The sequence below is a fragment of the Eucalyptus grandis genome, chromosome 4, assembly GCF_016545825.1.
Source record: "Eucalyptus grandis isolate ANBG69807.140 chromosome 4, ASM1654582v1, whole genome shotgun sequence".
In the NCBI taxonomy this organism is placed as follows: Eukaryota; Viridiplantae; Streptophyta; class Magnoliopsida; order Myrtales; family Myrtaceae; genus Eucalyptus; species Eucalyptus grandis.
Window position 1 is genome coordinate 35,599,344 of NC_052615.1, and position 12,467 is coordinate 35,611,810.

At 40.3% G+C, this 12,467-nt stretch overlaps 1 pseudogene; it reads left to right on the top strand.

The window, feature by feature from the left end:
• The first annotated feature begins 1,863 nt into the window (after positions 1-1,863).
• Positions 1,864-10,686, top strand: LOC120292642 (annotated as a pseudogene).
• Positions 10,687-12,467: the final 1,781 nt, after the last annotated feature.

Consider the following 12,467-nt stretch of genomic DNA (forward strand, 5'->3'; position numbering starts at 1 on the left):
GTGTTGAATTTTCGGGACTCAATAAAAGTTGCTGTCTCATTTGATAAACTAAAATTTATGATTCTTTTAGGATATATACGATTGTTCCTAATGCAAATCTTGTTGTAATTGACGAATGATTCTAGAAGCACGTCCCTCATGAATATTCCTCCTGAAGGAACGAGTCATCATGTTTGTCTTTGTGAGTAGAGACTAATACCGACCAATTTTATTTTATTTTTCACTCTTTTTGGTCGGATGATACCTACCAGTTTGAATTAACCTTTTCGTTCAACGCTCCCTTGAAGGAAAGTAGGTTTGACCAGTCTTCTTCTTCTTCCATTCTTCTTCTTCTTTATTTATTTAATTTTTAGCTTTCTTTATTTGTCAATTTTGTGCAAATAATTAAGATTTAAAAGCATCAAAACATTTTTGGAGAGCTCAAAACCCGATACTGCATGGCTCGTTGAGCTTTGGGCATGAGGATTTTAAGTAAGTTATGTACATGTCTAGACGAATTCTCTACTTCTGTTAGAGAAATTATACGTTATTACCAAAAACAAACGATCTAGCAAAATAATATATTAGAATAGAAAAAAAAAATTAATCAAATACTAGATCTATATGGTTTGATCGGTGTGACTTACTCTACGGAAGAGAACAATACAATATTATATCTATAAATCAACTAACATAAAGGATATTTTAATCACACTTAAGTTATTCAAACACTTTCGATATTTCCAAACCCTAGGTTATATAATAATTTCACAATGTTTAGACTCACCATTTCACAAAACAATCATTCAATCTCACTTAGAAACACATAAAATTATTAGCAAAAGTATCCCTTAATGAACTAAGTTCTCATAATTTCAAAAAATAAAATAAAATCCTAAACCTTGTACGACTATCAATTTAATCTTAAACCTTCCAATTTTGTTAATTTAATCCTAAACTTTTAGACTATTTGCCAATTTAGTTTTAAACCTTTAGACAATTTGTAAATTTAGTTATTTCAACCAAAAATCGCTGATGTGAATGCAACCATCCTACATAACATGACCGGTGCTGTGTAGACAACTTTTGTAATTTTTTTAGTATTTTTTCAGTTTTATATTATTTTTCTTTTTCCTTTTCTTTTCTTTCTTCATTTGCTAGTCTCTGCCTTGACAATGGTCACCAAGGGTCATGCTCATTGGATCTGGCAAGGGTAGACCTTACCAGCCTCAAACAAGGGCCGGGATCCGGGCCTGGATAAAGATTCTGGTTCCATTAGTTGATTAGGGGGGGGGGGAAGAAAGGAAAAGGAAAAAAAAGAAAAAAAATCATACAATTAGAAAAAAAAGAAAAGAAAGAAAGGACATTCTCTCGCAGACATGACATATTAGCCTCCCTCGTGGAGTCAATCTCTTGTTTGTATGTTTCTGCACCAAAGGCTCGAAGAAGTATTGAATTGCACTCCTTCACTTAGCACTGAAAAGTTCGAGCAAAAAACAGACCAACCACCGCGATTACCAAAGAATTCAACAATCCTTAAAAGGCTCAAGGGAAAGAAACAAGTAGGAGAACCGCCTTAGAGTAGGAGACCCTCTAATGTCACCGCCATTGGGAAGATAAATATTGATTGGGAATTAGGAGGCTATTCGGTGATGAAGGTAAACACTACGTCAGGGTTTCAACCTTAGTTACCATCGGATAAGACAGATATGATAGCCTTCCAAGTAGAAGAGTTAGGTGAAAAACTTACTATAATTTGCTGCCTTACAGCAGAATCTATGCTATCGATTGCCAAACTTATACCTTGCTTATGTAGACTTTGTCGAGAAAACATCTATTAAAAGCCCCCTCATCGCTTTTGCAATTCCAAGAACAAGAGTACTTGCTCCTCATCATCATCAACCATGGAACAGCTCTCGACCACACCCCACATAGCCATCGTACCATCACCGGGCATAAGCCATTTCACCGCTTTCGCTGAGTTCGCAAAGCGGCTCGTTCACCGCCACAGCTTCTCGGTCACCTTCATCATCCCCAATGACGGCCCGCTATCCAAGGCCCAGCAGTCGCTTCTCGGCTCCCTCCCTCCCTCCATCACCCACGTCTTGCTGCCCCCTGTCACCTTGGACGACCTCCTCGCCGAGACCACCCACATCGAGACCATCATCGCCCTCATGTTGGCGCGCTCCCTCCCCTCCCTCCGCAATGAGGTGTGGAGGCTACAAAAGTCCACGAGGCTTGTCGCCCTCATCGTCGATTTCTTCGGCATCGACGCCTTCAACGTGGCCGAGGAGTTCAGCGTCTCCCCCTTCCTTTTCTTCCCTGGCGCGGCCATGTGCCTGTCACTGTTCCTTCACTTACCGACGCTGGACGAAGCGGTCTCTTGTGAGTATAGGGATCTGTTGGGAATGACTGATCCCCGAAAAGCGGATTCGACACTAAATCGAACCCCTAAATCGATGCGGAAGACGAAGCCCGGGAAAACACGTATCACCGATTGTAAAGCACACCACGGATTCGAGCGTACCTTGTTAGCCACAGATTAGACACCAATGCTGAAGATCGAGGAAGAAATTATGATCCGATGATGTCAATTCGCCTTGAAAAGGGAAACCGGCGTCGCCTTAAGCGTACTGTTCTTTCTTAGGGAGAGAGAGAACGTTGAAAAGAAAGAGAGACGTACGTGCGTTTTGTTCCTTCCAGTGTCATCTCTCTCTCTCCTCCCTTTTATACCTTCCCCCTCCACGGGCCCTATTCCCGTGGGCCGGGCCTTTTGGGCCCAGCATGGGCGGACGGGCCTTAAGCCCATCTCATAAATCCATCATCTCCCACTCGCACATGGTGGTCCAAAACCAACATGGGCGGACAGCCCTACTCATCCCCATCAGAGAAAATCCATCATAGACTCTCACTTAACATGATGGGCCGAACAGAATCCTCTTTTCCTCTCTTCAACATTCATACCGGTGAATAATCCGTGCGACCAGTATACTTTGAGAGCTCGTTGCTATACATCTGTTAGGAATATATAGCAGCTCATAATGGGCATTTCACTCCGAGTAGATTTAGTATGCAGTACCCTAGATCGATCGATCACATTTATATCTCTCTTGATCTCTTTTAAACAATGATATATATATTGTATTCACAATTATGATTATCCCAAAGATAGTCATAATTGGTTAACCGGTGAATACAAAACTACAATGTGATTCTCCAAAATCGATCTTCCTCTTTCCTTCAAACTCTCAATTTCAGTTCAGCTTGCTTTTCTAGAAATGCCCCATTAGATCGAATCAAACTCATGACCATTGGCAACATCCTAAGATAGCAAACACTAAATAGAAATCTTGAGAATAAGTAAGAATCATGAGGGGACTAAAAAATTGAGGAACTCTTTTCCTCAAGAGTCTCACACGACATAAAAAAGTTGAGATCAAACTTTTGCCACTCTTATTGGTCGTCTCATGCATACGTAGTATGAAATACGTAGTATGAAATACGTATTACGGTATCAACTCCTTTCCCATGGAGCTTATGTCTACACCTTTCAATACTGTACAGATGATAGTTCAGACATACCCAATGTCTAACTTGAGTTCACGTATCTACTCGTTTACAAAAATCATCAGAACTCACATCTGGCATCTTAGACAGATAAAGTAAAATATGTGGGGTATTTTACTTTCGGACATCATAAGTATTATGTCCTCATCTTAACACTTAGTGAAGGCGACATACGTGTTTTAAGCTTGAACTCTCGATTATCACCTAGATAATAAGCTTAAAAACAGTCTCATCTCTATTTATCACACAGTAAATAGAGGCGATTACCCGTGTGAGTGGGCTAATCTTATATCTGTTTGACATACTTCTCTTAACTTAAAGTAATGCACTGAGCATTAAGATGCATAAAGATCAAACAAAGATTCATAGGCATTAATGATGAAAAAACACAAATTCATCAAATTGTGAACACTTAGGGAAATTACAATATTCAGTACATCAGCCTCTACGCAGTCCTAGAGATTTCATATGGCCACAAAACACATCTCTAGGTACTGGCTTTGTCATAGGATCTGCTACCATTCTATGCGTAGTATGTACTCTAAGTTCACATCTTTTCGTGCAATCATATCCATGACGAAATTATACTTGGTATCTATATGTTTGGTCTTGCCATGATATTTTGGATCTTTGGTGTACACTTTTGCTGCTTGGCTATCACAGTTAACCAACAATGAATCTGCAGCACTTTCAATAACACCTAAATGATCCAAAAATCTCTTAAGCCAAACACCTTCTTATACTACTGCTGATAATGCCACGAACTCAATTCCCATCGTGGACAAGGCTATACACTTTTGTTTCTTACTGCTCCAACACATGGTGCCATTATTCGATAAGAGAACAAACCTAGAGGTAGATTTCCTTTTATTTAAATCTCCTCCCAAATTAACATCAGAATAGCCTTAGAGTCACAGATCCTTCCATAATAACTCAGCATATAATCAGCAGTCCCCTTTAGATACCTTAGTATTCTTTTAACGGCTTTTCAACGTGCTTGACCTGGATTGGATTGGTATCTGCTCACCATTCCAACTACATAACATATGTCAGGTCTTGTACACATCATAGCGTACATAAAGCTTTTAACAGCACTAGCATAAGGAACATGTTTCATTTGTTCCTTCTCTTGTGGAGTCCTTGGACACAGTCTATGGCTCAATCCTTCACCTTTTGCAATAGGAGTGTTTATGGGTTTACAATCCCATATCATTCATCTCAAAGTTGGAAGACAACCAACTTTTGACAGTATGAATAAACTCCATATTACTTCCGGCAATTAGTATATCATCAACATGTAATGATATGATCACAAATTGATCATTGGATATTTTGATATATATACAATGATCATCATCTATCATTGTAAGGTCATATGCTATTATGGCATTATGAAATCGTATATACCATTGTCTTGACGACTGCTTAAGGCCATATATCGACCCCCAAAGTCGACATACCTTTTCTTCTTAGCCTTTTACTATGAAACCAACAGGTTGTTCCATATTTATTTCTTCCTCTAATTCTCTATTGAGGAAAGCAGTATTTACATCCATTTGATGTAACTCAAGATCCATACCAAACACTATTGCTAGAATTATGCGAATCAAGGTAAATCTCACTACAGGAGAGAATGTTTCTACATAATCAATTCCTTTCTGTTGATTATACCCATTTGCCACAAGGCGAGCCTTATGCCTTTCTATCGAGCCATCAGCCTTTCGCTTTATTTTGAGAACCCACTTGTTCCCAATAGCTCTGCGTCCTTTTGGAAGATCAACCAGTTCCCAGATTTGGTTTGATTTCATTGACTCAATTTCCTCTTTCATTGCATGAATCCATATTTCCTTATTAGGGCAATTAAGAGCCTCATTAATATTTCTTGGCTCATCCTCATCTTGTGGAGCAACCATAAAAGTTTCCCCTTCAATGTCAAAACGTCGACGGGGAATACTTTGGCAACTTGTTCGCCGTTTGGAAGATTGTACACTTAGCACATCATTTCCCATTATGCTCCCACTTGGATTAGATAATGATGATGTTGTCTCATCATGTGGTTGTAATTGAGAATGAGTTGAATTCAATTCATCACTTCTCATATTACTCCCACTTGGATGAACTCCATTAATATCATTATCTTGATCCAAGGTTTCAAATAGGAAGTAATCTTCCCTTATTTCGCCCTTCTTAGGAAATTCATCCACTAAGAATGTGACATCCTGTGATTCAAAATTCAGTTATTCTCCCACTTTCTTGCTCACCTATGAACACTTACCCTTTCGAGTGTTCGGAGTATCTCATTAAAATACTCTACTTTTATCTGGGACTCAATTTCCCAAACTTGTGAGAGAACATATGAGTATAGGTAGCATAACCCCATGGCTTAAGTAAACTTAAGTCCGGTTTCTACCTATCCATAACTCATATGGAGTGGAACTAACTGATTTGGAAGGCACCCGGTTAAGTATTTAGGTAGCAGTTAACAACGCATCACTTCAAAAAAAAGTGATATGTAAGTTAGCATACGCCATCATGGACCTAACCATTTCCAAAGTAGGGTTCGTTTCTTCTCTCTCGCAACACCATTTTGTTGAGGAGTATATGGAATAGACAATTGTATTTCTATTCCTTTTCATCACATTATTTTCTGAACTCATCAGATAAATATTCTCGACCTCGATCAGATCTCAATACTTTTATTTTCTTCTCTAATTGATTTTCTTCCAAGTTCATAAACCTTTTGAAACAACTTATGCTTCAGATTTATGAGAAATCAAATAGACATATCCGACTCGAGTATAATCATCTATAAAAAAAAAGTGATGAAATAAACAGCCCCTTGCATTCCTCTCACATTCATTGAACCACATACGTCCAAATGGATTAAATGCAGAGGAACGTCAGCTCTTTTACCTTTTCCAAATGGTTTCCTTGTCGTTTTCCCTTCTAAGCAATGCTTACATATGGACAAATCGACTTATTCAATATTGCCCAACAAGCCCTCTTTGGCTAGTCTATTCATATGTTGTTGGCCCATATGACCAAGTCTAGCATGCCACCATATTCACATCATTATCATATAAGGTAGAAGACGTGAAACAATGGAATAACATATTGACATCATCACATTCAACATTTAGTACAATAAAACCATTCAGTAAGTGACCACAACCATAGTAGTTTATATCTAAACACAAATCTACACCTCTATTATGGAAGTTCATATAAAAACCAAGCTTGACCAACACCAAAAAACAGACACTTAAATTTCGACGAATCTCTAGAGCATATAGAACATCAAGATGCGTCCACCATGCATGTTCAATTGGTAGGTGCCAATCCCTTTAACTTCAGCTCTGGAGTTATTTCCAATATAGATCCACTTAGTTCCAATTGGTATCGTCGGAATTCCATGAAGGATCCTCTATCCTTTGCTACATGGTCTGTCGCTCCTGAATCTACATTCCACAAAGGATTGGATTCATCCTATAATGCAGAACTTGACACATAAGCAAAGTTCTTAAATGTGCAAGAGGTGTTTATCTTTTTTTTTTGCTCACAACAGTTGCGAGCATAGTGACCTCTCTTGTCACAATTGTAACACCTCACCCTTGACATTTTCTTTACTTGAGGACATTTTCCTCTCTTGTGTTTGTTAACTCTTGATTTTTTTTTTTTTTTTTTTTTGCAATAAGGACTCGATCCTTTGCATTCCCACATATTGAACGAATCAATACGCTTGCGCTTAGAGCACAAAGCCTTTTCTAAGCTAGAACCAGCATTGCAAATATCTATTTTCTGCTCAAATGTTGTTAGTCGATCCTTAGCTAGCTCAAAGTGGCGCACATCATTTATAAGATCTTCCATAACATGGTCAAGAGCTTCTAGTGCTTCTTGCTTTTCCAGCACATATTGAATCTTCATATTCAATATTTCACAATTGTTGCCGTTCATATCAGCAATAACGTTCTTAGTTGCTGAAAACATCGATCCGAACACATCGACATACATGCACGAATAATTAATGCCTATCATTTATGCATCCCTATTTTATATAGACCCATCATATCAATGAATAATTTCAAGTAAAGCTTTAGAATCAAAAGGTCACTATGTTTCCAATCATCCTCCAAAATCCTAACTTAAAACTATCATTAATATGATTGTCATATGCAAAATCAATTCTATGAAGCTACAAAAACTTCTAAACTACCCACAACTAATTACCCACAGCAATCAGCAGTAACGGAAAGCAAATATTATCTAACATCCAATAGAATAATAGTGCTTTCACATAATACAACTATACATTACACTAAGCAATATATACAAAGAAAAATATCAACATGGAAAGAGATATTTACATCCATAAAAACTCTCACAATTAATCTAAGAAATAATTAGGGAATGTCCCTTCTAATCTATTAGTCAAAACATCTGAGAAAATTGAAGGTACATTTGCCAACCATGGAAAAACTTTTGGAGAGCTCTCATGTCGCCACCAAGGCGCATTCACTCTGCGCCGTATGGTGCTCAATCTAAGGGTTGAAGTTTTGGCCAACTCAATCCTATAGTACTCTCTTACAAAAGCTTCCACTAGCCCCCTTTGTAATCCGGACCACGTTGACCTCCCATAGCCGATCTAACACTGCTTGCCATTCAGGTGGAAGAGTGTTCATCAAAGCCGGCACCTTCTCAAAGTCCGGCATAAGATAACCATTTCAGATGATTTCCTGTATCATCTGATTGACCTTGACCATGTGTGATACTAAATCACCATCAAGCCACCGATAATCATCTAACTCTTTCATCAGCCTTTTCAGTCTAGCTCTTCCTTCGTCCGTTCTTGGGATTGCGGTGTATCCGTGCATAACGCATCATAGTTCCCGCAACAAATGCGAACTAAAATGAATCACTTATAATCCATAATAAACAAAATGGAAAATACATAAATTTCCATGATTCATGCAACAAATGCAGAATAAAAATGGATTACCTACAACCCACACAGATATAATTGAAAAAAAAAGAAACAAATTCCTTTTTTTTTTTTCGGGTCAACGGTCAACGGTCAAAGTCAACGGTCGGTCAACGGTCGCCGGTCGCCGGACGGACCGGGCGGACCGGTCGGACCGGGCGGACCGGTCGGGCCGGGTACGGGCGAACCGCCCGCACGTGCCGCGCGTGTGCGTGGATGACGTCACGCGACGTCACCGGCACGTCTTTGCGCGGCATGCGCGCGTGCGGGAGTCGCGGTTCGGGTCGGGTCGCCGGCCGGTGACCGCCAGCGAACGTCGTCGGCGATGACGTCATCGGTGACGTCATCCGAGCGGTTACCGACCGTTGGATGACGTCACGGTGACGTCATCACGTGATGTCAGCACGCGTCGGTCTGCGGACCGGCGCGTGCCGTTTCGCCGGTCGCCGGCGCGCATGTGTCGGTTCGTCACCGGCGCGTGTGGCGCACGCGCTGGCCATTGCCAGCGGGCGCGTGGCGCCCACGCGCGGCGCGCCACGCGCAGCGGCTTGTGGCCGCGCGTGTGGGCGCGTGCGGCGCGCCGGCGACGCACAACATGTCGCCGGACTCGTCTCGACGACGTCTTTCACCCAATACTTTCAGAATTCAATTTCGACTTACGAAAACTCATAAAAATGGCCAAACAGCGCTTGGGTGTCGGGATTTTTGCCCCGATCCGTACGGCCGAAGGTTTTCGCGAAAAAACAAGCAAAAAACATCAAATTGATCGGGAAAAACGTGAACTAGGGCTCTGATACCAATGTTGGGAATGACTGATCCCCGAAAAGCGGATTCGACACTAAATCGAACCCCTAAATCGATGCGGAAGACGAAGCCCGGGAAAACACGTATCACCGATTGTAAAGCACACCACGGATTCGAGCGTACCTTGTTAGCCATAGATTAGACACCAATGCTGAAGATCGAGGAAGAAATTCTGATCCGATGATGTCAATTCGCCTTGAAAAGGGAAACCGGCGTCGCCTTAAGCGTACTATTCTTTCTTAGGGAGAGAGAGAACGTTGAAAAGAAAGAGAGACGTACGTGCGTTTTGTTCCAGTGTCATCTCTCTCTCTCCTCCCTTTTATACCTTCCCCCTCCACGGGCCCTATTCCCGTGGGCCGGGCCTTTTGGGCCCAGCATGGGCGGATGGGCCTTAAGCCCATCTCATAAATCCATCAGGATCTACCCGAGCCGGTGAAGATACCCGGCTGCATACCTGTCCACGGGAGGGACCTGCTCAAGCCAGTCCATGACTGCCACAACGACGCCTGCAAGTGGGTCCTCCACCACGCCAGGCGGTGCAGGCTGGCCAAGGGGATCCTACTGAATAGCTTCGAGGATCTCGAGCCAAAGGTGATTGAGTACCTGCGAAAGGAAGAGCCCGGGAAGTCGCCGGTCTACCCAGTCGGACCACTGGTGAAGATGGAGCAGAGTAGTAAGTCCGACGGCTCGGACTATTTAAAGTGGTTGGACGAACAGCCAAAATGTTTGGTCCTGTATGTGTCGTTCGGGAGTGGTGGGACACTCTCGTACGACCAGATTCAAGAGCTGGCTCTGAGATTGGAGATGAGCGACACATGTTCTTGTGGGTGATGAGGACCCCTAATGACATAGCGGCCGAGGCTGCATACCTCGCCGGGGACAGCCAAAACGAGCCATTCGAGTTTTTGCCCAAAGGCTTTTTAAAGAGGACCAAGGGTAGGGGCTTGGTGGTGTCATCGTGGGCGCCACAGGCCCAAGTCCTAGCCCATAGCTCGATAGGCGGGTTCCTCACCCATTGCGGCTGGAACTCAACCCTTGAAAGCATGCTCAATGGTGTGCCGCTCATCGCCTTGCCGCTCTTCGCCGATCAGAGGATGAATGCGTGCATGCTGACCCAGGACATCAAGGTGGCGCTGAGGCCAAGTGCCGACCCAGAGAGCAGGCTGGTGGGGAGGGATGAGATCCCCAAGGTCGTGAAGCGTCTGATGAGAGGCGAAGAAGGGAAAAGGATTCGGAATCACATGAAGGAACTCGAGGACGCGGCGGCCAAAGTGCTCGGTGAAGACGGGTCCTCCACGAGAGCACTCTCCGAGTTGGCTCTCATATGGAAGGCCAAACTCAAAAATCAGCCCCATTAGAATTGTATCGTATCATATGATACCTTGTTTAAAGTCAAGAGTGGAGTCGGTTTTTCACTTCTTGTTTGTTTCTTTATTGAGCATGTTATCCTGTTTTTAAGTTGGTTTATTCTGGAGTAGCAAATGCTAGTCATAATATGGATTTCAATGAAGCAAGTTTAGTTATTAGTAAAGTTGAAGTCAATAAGAGTACTACTATGAAAAAATTAAAAACTCGAGCTCAAGCTTGGACGGAGTAATGCAATAAAAAGACCCACTTTTCATATGAGGATTGTATTGAAAGATAAATCTCTTTAAGAAGAAGAAGATTTCTTTTGCTTAAAAAAATCTAAATGGAAAAAAAGAAAGAAAGAAGTATATAGAAATGACATATCATTATATGGATAAGGGGTGGGGGATTATGGGACAAAAAATTAATTCTCTTGCTTTCGGACTGTATACAACCCAAGGTCATCATTCTATTTAGTTTGCACAACCCAAAAATTATTCCGATGTTTTGCAAGAAGATAAAAAAATATGAAATTGTATCAAGAATTATCTACAAAATAATATGAGAATATCTTCTTGTGTGGAGGGAATTGCATGCATAGAAATTCAAAAAAGAATTGATCTAATCCAAGTCATAATCTATATGGGATTCCAAAGTTATTACTAGAAGGCAAGATGCGAAGAGTTGAAGAATTACAAATGAATGTACAAAAAGAACTTAATTGTGTGAACCGAAAACTCAACATTACTATTATAAGAATTACAAACCCTTATGGGCACCCTAATATTCTTGCAAAATTATAGCCAGATAGTTAAAGAATAGAGTTTCATTTTGCAAAGCAATAAAAAAAGCTATTGAATTAATCGAACAGGCAAATACAAAAGGAACTCAAGTGCAAATTGTAAGTCGCCTCAATGGAAAAGAAATTGCATGTGTCAAATGGATTAGAGAAGTTAGGGTTCATCTACAAAACATTCAAGCTAAAATTGATTATTGTTCCTATGGAATCTAAACAGTCTATGGAGTATTATGCATCAAAATTTGGATATTTGGGGAATAAGAATACTTTCCTCTTTCCTTGTCTTTACTCTTTACACTATATCCATTGATTAAAAAAAAAGAATAAAAAAACACTTTCTTTTCATGCTCTTTCTCCTAAATAAAAAAAGAAAAAAAAGAAGAAGCAATTCTATAGGTTTGAATAAAAATTTGATTGATGATTTCATATAATTGCTACGCTTAGTGTGCGACTCATTAGATAGAATTCCAAAAAAATGGATAGAACCCTACTATGAACTAATAGCGATATAACTAATAACCAACTCATCGTTTCACATTATTTGTATATAAAAGGCAGTCAAGATATGATATATTGGTCATATCATTATAGCAACTAAAATCTTTCTTACAAATACAGAAAGAAAAATCAATCTGATTCTGATATAAAAAAAAAGTATGCAAATAAAGGGAAGGTTGAGAGAAAGAAAGAAAAATGATATTAATGATATAAGATTCCAATATATGTAAGGTTTATGAGTCATCTCATAAAATGCAGTGTAATAAAGCATCAATATTGATTCATCCATAATGATATGAATCTATTCATAGAAAAAAATCAAGAGCCTTGAGCCAATAAAGACTAAAAAGATTGACTCAAGAACAAATTTCATGAGGGGCTCCATCGTAGAATTCAAATCTAACCATTTTTTTAATAAACTATTTCTAAACTAGAATTAACACTAGTAAAACTACTTAAAATCTAATTTCTAATTTTTTTCCTAAATTTCTAAAT